Below are 10,382 nucleotides of genomic sequence, written 5' to 3'. Positions count from 1 at the left end.
TGTTCCATCTATTGTAAGAGATTACCTGTCAACTGCAACTGGTGCAATGGGTAATTTATTGCAATAGACGATCCATATTTCATAATAGATTGACCATATGTTGCTCTGTTCTCTGAATCCTACTCAACAGCTTACCCATTTACTGTAAATTATGCAACAGATGGGTATTCTGATGTAATATATTATCAATCTATTTCAACATACAGATCAGTTATTGCGGTAGCTAGATCATTTGTTGCATAAGTTGGCTATGTTAACATAACCCGAGCCCCATGTAACCCAACTGACTGCAAATTATTATTATATGATTTAAATTCCTTCTGTCATTTTTTATAGGTTGTGCATCCTTGGATCGTGCCTACCATTGATGAGCTGGGGATGACTTTTTTTCTTACTTTGGGTCTTGTTGATACAAAAAAAGACCCAACTATGGAGTTAATAAGGAAGGAATTGGATGGAGCAACATCCATAAGAAGAGTAGTTAGGCAAGTTCAGTCTAATGTTGAAGCTCTTCACGACCTAACTTAAACTGCAACAGATCCGAGTGCTTCTTCTGGGGATGTTGCTGGTGGAGTTGTTTGTGATGGTGGCAGCCATCCTGTTTCTGCTACCAGTCGTGATTATGAGCATATTGGTGCTCAGCAAAAAATAAATATGTTTGCAAACACCCCTTGCACAGGTCATCCCTCTCACTCCTACACCAGTCCCTCCCACCCTTACAGTGGTCTCTCTCACCCTTTCTCACCCTCATGTTCTCATTGCAAATGTAAAGTGTGCAAGGACAGAGAGGATAAACTCCTCGACAAGATAGAGGCTATTGCTGAAGCTGCCGAAGAGTTGAAATCCAAGAGAGGTGTCATATCATTCAACGATGTGAGGAAGTCATGCACTCTTACAGTGGAGGTTAGGAGGAAGAGAACAAAAATTAGACAAATTCTCTCCATTTTGAAATCAGTAAAAAATGCAACTCCCCCCGCTCCAATAGTTGTTGAAGTTCAGGGGCCGCTGAAGAAGGTGGACATATTTGCGGCGCTTGGCAAGGAGAGTAAGAAGGAACTAGAAGAATTCATCAAGATGAAGGTTTAATAAGAATACACCATGCATTCATTTGCCGCCAAAGACTTCTCGAATATGACAAATATGTGTGTGTGGTACGAGGACAAGGTAAGTTTACTTTCGCTAACCTACCCTTCCAATCTACTCCATGAAGAAGAATCTACGTAGCAGATGTGTAATCTATTGCAACAGCTAGGTATTCTATTGCAACATAATACACATCTGTTGCATAAGTTGTGTTGACAGGGTAATCTGTGAACTGATTAAGAGAACCCTCTGCATCGGATTCTTTCCACTGTGTTTTTATTCTTTACAATTACTAACCTATTTAAAAATTATCTTCTTATACCATAGTATGTTGATGAAATTCTCTGCCTCATGAGGGGCAGACAATTAGCGTACTCAGATGCTTATGATGCTGCTGATAGGATAATGAACCTCAACTTCTACAATAATTTCAAAGATAGGTACGCTGATCTTCGTAATCTAGATGATTCTGGTGGCCTGTGATTTGATCATTTAGTTTCTACATTCCAATGGGATGAAGAAGTGATTAAATATGTTAGAGGAAAGAGGCCATATCCACACGGCAAGAGCTGGACCAAGGCAAAGAAAATCCTTGCAGTCATAAACATAGATATCACCCATTTTCTCACAGTTGAGATACTACTATATGAGGGAAAGATTAAGGTTTATGACTGCAACTTACCTGTGTTCAGCGAGAAGACGTTTTTAACCCACATGCAGCCACTCTTGAAGTTGTTGCCCAAGTTGTTGACGCAGAGTAAGCTGATGGATCATTTGCCGGCTGAAGTCTTGGCGAAGGAATCATGGGTTTTTGAAGGTCGAAATAAGAACATCCAGCTCCCAAAAAATACAATCGGTGTAGCGTACGGTCCATACTCGCTTGCATACATGGAGGGTTTGTTGACCGGCACACAAATAATTGGTGTGTGCGACACCATTATGGGAAAGATGCAATGAGTCTGGGCATATGGGGTACTAACTAAATGGTTGGAGCCTATTTATACAAAAGAACATATACAAAGACAGAGACGAACACGATAACAAATTTTTATTTCAAGCCAATTCACTATACATATAGGGGCAGTAATTTTTATGTCTGGCAAAGTTGAATTTTTATAATGCAACAGATTTTATATCTGTCGTAACAAATATAGTACCTATTGTGACAGATTGATTATCTGTTTGAATAGGTTGGTCATATGTTGCATTATGCAGATGTTCCTGGTTTGTCTATTGCAACAGATTTACGATCTGTTGCAACATATAACTTATCTATTGCAACTGATCGGTAATCTGTTGGAGCAAATCAAAAAAGTAGGAAGACCTGTTATATAATTTCCAGCAGATGACCTACGTGTTGCATCTCATGTTACAACATATATCTAAATCTGTCTGCTAAGATATGTCATCTGTTGCAGCAGTTGTATTATCTATTGTGATATTTGAATCTAGTACTCCATTTCAATTAACATGTTCAAAACTTAGAATTAATTATATTCATAGACAGAATAAAATAAATCGAAGCCTTCGAAAATTACATGAAATAAAATAACTCAACAAATAAATGAAATGTAAAAAAAATCATTATGAGTACTGTCATGTCCTGTTTTCGCCAAGGTTAAACAAAACATGACTTATTAGACTCTAGAGAATTGAAATTTTTTACAGAGTCGCCACTTAATTTTTAAGAAAAATAAGGAAACCTGTTTATTCATTAACACGTATGATTGATGTTTTTAGTCTGCGAAAAAATGATTGAGACTCTAGGTAAGGGTTCAAATTATCCCGAAGGAAAGAGGTTAGGCACCCTTTAGGATCCACAAATGTGGTACCCGGCTAGACTAAATTTATCAATGAGGGAGGAGGTATAAATATTTAAAATAATGTAAAAGTGTATGTGTATTAAGTATAAAATAATTCTTTTGAAAAAATATAAATGTAAATTATGTAAAAGTATATGTATATTAAGTATACAAATAAAATCTATTGTTATAGAAACATGTAAAAGATATGTATAAAAATGTATAAATTACATGTGAAAAAAAAAGTATTTTGTGATGTATGAAAAGAAATATGTAAAAGATATGTATAAAAATGTATAAATTACATGTGAAAAAGAAAGTATTTTGTGACATGAAAAGAAATGTATTTTGATGTGCCATGAAAAGAAAAAACATTTACAAGTAATATTTTTATTTGATTAAAGTTGCAGAGAAAAGTAAAGATTTATTTGAGAAGAAAAGACTACATAATATGTGAATTATTTGATTAACTTAATTCTTTTATCTAAATATTAAAGGCCTAAGTTTTGCTTAAAAGCGATGAAATTATGTAAATAAAGAATATCCCCGCCCGGCACTCAAAAATAAAGTTTCCACTATCTTTTATCTTTATGTACAATTATACAAACGAGAAATAAACTACAAACATAAAGCTCGAGAATTATGTATAAGTGCTTGATAAAGTAATGAAGAAATAATCATTAAAGTAAGTGAAATTATGTGCACACACATGTACATATAGATGTACATATAAAAATAGTGTCTTGTTATAAAATGGGCTCAGATTAAGTTTTAGACTCGCCATGGCTACGAAGTGGTTGCTTGACTAATCGGCCGTCCTAAATCGCCTTGCCAAGATATGAATCATAAAACCTTTTGTGGTGTCGTGGTGTTATAAAAGTTTCGTCATTGCCCAAAATATTTAATTTTTTTATTACGTATTTATATACATAATATCCGTTTTTTATTTGTGGAGGCCTCAAAAATTGACGGTAATCTTTTCATTGGCCAAGAATATTTATTTTGATATAAAATAGATAAATTTGAGAAAATAAAGTCCGTCTTTTGTAATGGGGCGGCCTCAAAAATCCGACGAAAAGATATTCTCATCGGCCATGTGTTGGCTTTTGATATAAAATAATGAATTTGACAAAATAAATCCGTCTTTTGTCACGGGATGGCCTCGAATATCTGACGGAAAGATAATTTCATCGGTTGAAGTATTTATTTTGAGTATATGTATGTGTTTTTGAGAAAAAGAAGAAGATGAAAAAATTTTGTGTTTGAGGGAGAGGAGAAAGAGGTGAAAAATATATGTGGATTTTTTGAGAGAAAGGAAGAATAAAAATGTGTGTGTGGAAATGTCTTCCCATCACTCCTATTTATAATTAAAGTGGGCGCCTCTTATTGTCCAATGGATAAAGAGATATCCCTTCTTTATATAATAGTACATCCTTTGGTCCTTAGGATATTGACCAAAGGATTTTCATCTTTTTGACCAATGGATAAAATTATTGTCTAAAGGATAGTGTCATTGAGCTGTTATTGTCAGATGTGACAAGACATTATGTGTAGTCATTGTCGGATGTGACAAGATATCATTGTGTAGTCATTGTCGGATGTGACAAGAAATTATTGTGTGGTCGTTGTCAAATGCAACATGACATTGAATTATTATATTGTGTAAAAATAATTGATCCAACTTGGCATTTGCAGACCGTAAAAATATACAAAATACAGGTATTGATTTGTAATTATGAAAAATGTAAAGAATGTTGAAAATATTTAAAAATGTAATTTAATATGAAAAATATTATAAAAATGTGATATCATGTTGTGTACGTGTGCAAATAATTGTAAAATTTTAAAAACAATAATGAATTGATAGAAATCCTATTATAAGGAGGATTATTAATAAATTATGAAAAGTAAAAATACGACAACAAATTGAGAAAAATCCTAAAGTAAGGATGATTATCAATAATTTGTCAACAATTATAAAAAAGATGAAAAAAAATTATATTTTGTACCCTTTAATGATCAAGAAGCCTGAAGACGTTAATTTTAGGAATGGAGAGTAAAAATTGGGTGTTAACAAGTACAAATGATCTACTCTACAAATAAATCAACAAGTTAAACCAAGGAGGATAGGTTATTACATTGACGGACTCGAGCTATAAAGATCTAATCAATATGGACAAGTTGTTCTTCATCTAGTGCTATGGAATTCGGCTTTGGTTGTCGTGGATCTTTAATGTCGGTTGCATACGACTTTTGAGCTTTTTCTTCTCCATATTTCCATAAAAGAGCAGCATATCTTTTGCAGAGTAATCTGGCATCAAGTCCATCATTTGGTACTTGTAATCCATAGCTCAAATACTCGGCATAGGCGGCAACAAAAGGACCGCAATCCCTGTATTATAAAAAAAATAGATAATCCATATCTTGCAGTTCATGCAAGCGTTGTGAAATTTGTGAAATGAAACTAAATCATGACACTTAAACTTACAGGCTACCAATGGTTTGTTGAACAATTCCGTCAACATATTGTACATCAAATGGATTAGCCATTTTATCCCGGTATGCTTCAATCGTCGACCAATCAGTACGAACCTTTTAATCCAAAAATCCACTCATATTAAGGTAAGTAGGCAATATTTTGGCCAGCTTTTGTATCTCAGACAATGGCCCGAAACGTCTCCTTCACGACATCGAGTCATAAACTCGGATGCACCTCTCTTTAGAACGACGACAGCCAACACCCAATGAAATTCATCCCCACAATTGATTGGGATGTACACTTCATCAACCAAATACCAAGGTAAGCCAGCCGGAATGCTAAAACCTTTGATGATGTTGATTAAGCATTCCTCATTTTGGGAAACTTTCGGCTGCTGTTAACAATACCTATCATTAGCATTATTGACAATTGCCTATTGTGTATCTGTATTGTTCTTGTATTTGCAACTTGGCCTTCTTTCAGAGGTAGTAAAAAATCACATCAATGTGCTGCATATATTATCAAACATTTCGGATTACGTGACGAAAAAATCAATACGCAGATGCAACTAAATAAAGAATTAATTAATAGTAATATGTATGCCCTTTAAACCTCATCATTCCAGCAAGTTTGGGGCTGTGACATCAAATAGAACCAATTCTTCATTCCGGGATGTGCAACAACAAAGTCGAACATTTCAAAACTAAGACTCGATTTGTTCACTTTGTACCGCTCGTCGTTTGGTTTTCTACAGGATGATTTATATGCGTTAATGTCAGGTTCTTACAATAAGTATTGTATAAACCAATATCCATAAAATTGATTTATGTACCTACCGGCATGATGCTTTAACAGCCCATCGGCAATCCATTCTGAATAGTCGTTGATCAATTGTATTAGTTTTTTTGGAGCCTCGTTTGAGATGTGGAACCCTTCAAACGGGTAATTCTTCCGTTCTACCAAACTGACAGGCTCCACTTTTTCTTCATCTTTGGAAGCATTTGATGGATTATCAACTGTCATATTATGCTTTTCGGCAGTAGTTGTGACATCCACTTGGAAAGTCAGAATTGTCAATGCTAAGTAGAGATATATAATAGATTTTCCATCTATTGTAACAGATGATTCTTATGTTGCATCAGATAGATTATCTGTTGGGACAAATTCGAACAGGTAAATCAAAGCAGTACGATAATTTCGAACAGATGACCCATCTATTGCAACATAAGACTAATATGTTGAAACAGATAATGAATCTGATGCAACAAGTTAGACAACAGTTGCAACAAATATATACATTTGCTTGATAATTTTCAGCAGATGTATCATCTGTTGAAACAGATATGTGCTTGTTTGTTTTTTTGGAACAAATGATGTACATTCACCTTCTTCAGCTCATGCTGCTCTTCTGTAGCCCTTGCACACTAAACATCGGTGCAAGACAAAGACAGAGGCGTTGCAAACTTGATTTTTTTATGATTGATGATGCCTTGGAAGTGTCTTTCCTTCTCCTCTTAGCCTCCTTGATCTCTAGTGGAGTGTCTGGATATGAAATCCATTTTGATGGAATGACACCCCTCTTAGATGTCATTTCCTTTACAGAAATAATTAGTGCATTAATAACATTAATCACTCCATCGTGTTTTGCCTTGCAGTCTTGACATTTGCATGAAGAACATTTGCTATATGCGGCAAAATCTGGAGAAAAATCTGTACAGCTATTATGATCATAATCATAGTGGCTTGTTGTTTCAAAAATTGTAAGAGGAGCATCATTAGCCCCATCCTCTAAAATTATTTTTCTTGTGATGGTTGTTGCTCCAAATAAGTCCATTTTTATTTCATCAACGACCTAAGGATATGATAAAGTTTGCACAGACCGTAAAGTAAGAAAAAATGACATCTTCAACTCTCGGTTGGTCGGAACAAGCCACAGATGGACAATCTAAAATAAATCGGTACATATATGAAAAATGATGATGAAATCATTTAATCATTAATTAAAGCAAAAACTTGATTATAATTGGACTTACTGCTTCCTTGGGGGGATTGAAAAGATCAAGAAATTTTGCATTTTTATCGATTTTGGCCGACAACCATCTCAAAATTCTTGGACAGGAAACTTCTTCCTGGTAGTTCACTTATTGTCTCAAATAAGGAATGGCTTCAAATGCCCAAGCCTATACATAACTCCAATAAATCAAAAGCATTATTGAATAAAAAATGATGAATCATATCATGATAAAAGTATTATTTACCATGAAGGCCCATGGAAAACCATATAAGTTGACTGTTTTTGGCGTTAATGGGGTCAACAAATATTCGACAGTCATTTTAAAGCTTTCATAACCCCAAGGAAAGTTGTTAAATGCCTCAAGATCCTTAAAGAGATTTATTAAACCGAGGCTTATGTTGTTGTTAACGTCTCTCGCCCAAAGAACATTAAGTACAAACCAAACCAAGCACAATGATTGCTTGTGTTTCTTTGAAAGTCCTTTACCATTCAATGCTTTAATCATATTTTTCTTTTTGAAGCTTGGACCAACAATAGACACCAGGTCATCACAATCACTCGACTTGCTTATTCCTTTTTTGGGTGTGCGGGGTGCTTTTTTGGGGTCAGAGTAGGTATAACTTGAGAAAGAGAAGGAGGATAATATTTTAGTTCGGTAACTATGGCAAACTCCTCCCAACCAAAACAAACAAGCATGTCACAGTAATTTATCCACACCTCATCCATCTTATCTTTGTTTTCATACATAAACCTGCGCTTGAGAAGATTATATACCATTTTCATCTGGAAACGAGCATTGTTGTCCTCCGGCAAATCAAGATATTTCCCAAAGAAACTTTTCCTGAAATAAGAATCCAATTTTTGTTCTCGAAGTATTTTTCTGAAGGCTTCGAAATATTTTCCCATGACTGACTTAACCACAAGATCACCCGTTAAATCTGTGGCACCATCGCACTGCATTCTCACAGGGTAACGATCAATGCTGAAGGTTTTGACCAACACTTCGACAGAAGGGCTATTAGCATTTGAATCATCTCTTTTGAAAGATTCCTCCTCCCCGTGTTCATTATCTTCTACTCTTGATTGAGATAACGCTTGCAAAGTAAGCTTATAGAGTGATGGATGTAGCTGAGTTGCTGCACTTGTTCCTTTACTTGAACTTGATTCGATTTCTTTTATTTTGGGAACCATGTTATCTTAAATTAACAGGAAAATAACATAGATTATAATTAATTAATGCATAATAGTAATATAACAGTTCCAACAGACAACTAATCTGTTGCACCAAATATGTTATCTGTTGCAACGGGTGAGTAATACATGGGAACCATAAAAACAGCACTATCTGTTGCATCTGGTATTTTATCTGATGCAATACATAACTGACCCGTTGCAACGGATGAGTAATCCATTGAAAATAATAAAAATAGATCACTAATTAGTTGCACCAGGTATATTATCTATTGCAACAGATAATCGACCTGTATGAGTAAATCGTTGAAAGGAATAAAAACAGTCCTAATCAGTTGTAAAATGAAGAGTAAATCGTTGGAAAGAATAAAAATAGATCACTGATCAGTTATTTGTTGGATCAATATTGTGTAGATTTCTTCCAAACAGAAGATTCATCTGTCGCAACAGAAGAATGATCTATTAGATTGTTCACCTGTTGCATCAGATTTCATAGTTGCATCAGATTTTTAATATGTCGCATCAGATTTTAAAATGAAGAGTAAACCGTAAGAAAGAATAAAAATAGATCACTAATCAGTTATCTATTGGATTAATATTGTTTAGATTTCTTCCAAACAGAAGAGTCGTCTGTCGCAACAGATGAATAATCTGTTAGATTGTTCACCTGTTGTATTAGATTTTTAATCTGTTGCATCATATATTTCATCTATTACATCAGATGTTTCAACTGTTGCAATATCATTTCTACCAAGAAAAACAACAAATCAATCCAGCAACACCAACATATCACACACACACACATACACACTAAGAACATTAACTATGACAAAAAATTACCAATAAATTCAAATCAACAGTACGACAACGAGAAAAAGAAATGCAGAAATACCAAAAATTAGAATTTTATTCAGTCCACATTTCAATACCAGAAGAGTAGTTGGCTCAAGTTCCTTTGCTTCTTCATAATTTTTTACCTGTGAAAAAAAAAATGGGAGGACGAAGAACTCAAAGTTGTTGTCGTCGGAGAAGTATTCACGTCGATTGATGGTTGAAAGTCAAAAAGGAACTCGCCCGACTATTTATCGCTGGAGGTTGAAGAGAGAAATTTTGCAGAACTGTTGGTTGGGAGAGGATGGAGAGATAGAGTAGTTGATTAGGATTGAAGAGGGGTGTGGGTTGGGTTGATTTGTATTTTTGAAAAGATTAAAAGGTTTTGAAAATATTAATCAAGTCCACAATTAACTTAATCAAGTTTCCTAATGATGTTTGACCTTATTTGTTGGTCAATATCACTAATCCTTCATTCAAGACTTAAAATACATCTTTCCTTCAATTTTCTCAAGTAAATAAGGATCAAATGAAACGAGAATGAGAGAGTATGATTTAGGGAGTATGATTTAGGACATATAAAAATTGAACAGATTTGAATTTTGAAAGAACATTGGCATGTACTACTAGAGAGAGAGCACGCACAAAATCCTTATAATATCAGCGCATGAACTTCATGCACTTCATTTTCGCCTTTTTCACCTTTTTCTCTATCATCGTTCAATTTGTCTGAACTTTCTTCCTTTTTAGGGCTTTCGAATTCTCCGGCGATAATGACATCATCTTCTCTGACTTCATCATCATCATCATTGTCGGAGCTATCATCATCGGAGATATCGGAGTTCGGTATTTTACCTGTAGCAGCATTGAAGAGCAAAATTGTGGAGAAGATTCAGGAGAACAGAGTTAAGCTTCTTGTCGGTGAAATTGGTTGCGTACTTCACTTTTTCTCAATCTCATTATAGTTATTTTTTTTAATTGA

This window comes from Capsicum annuum, chromosome 6 (assembly GCF_002878395.1).
Source record: "Capsicum annuum cultivar UCD-10X-F1 chromosome 6, UCD10Xv1.1, whole genome shotgun sequence".
Taxonomy (NCBI): Eukaryota; Viridiplantae; Streptophyta; class Magnoliopsida; order Solanales; family Solanaceae; genus Capsicum; species Capsicum annuum.
This window is presented reverse-complemented; position numbering follows the sequence as displayed.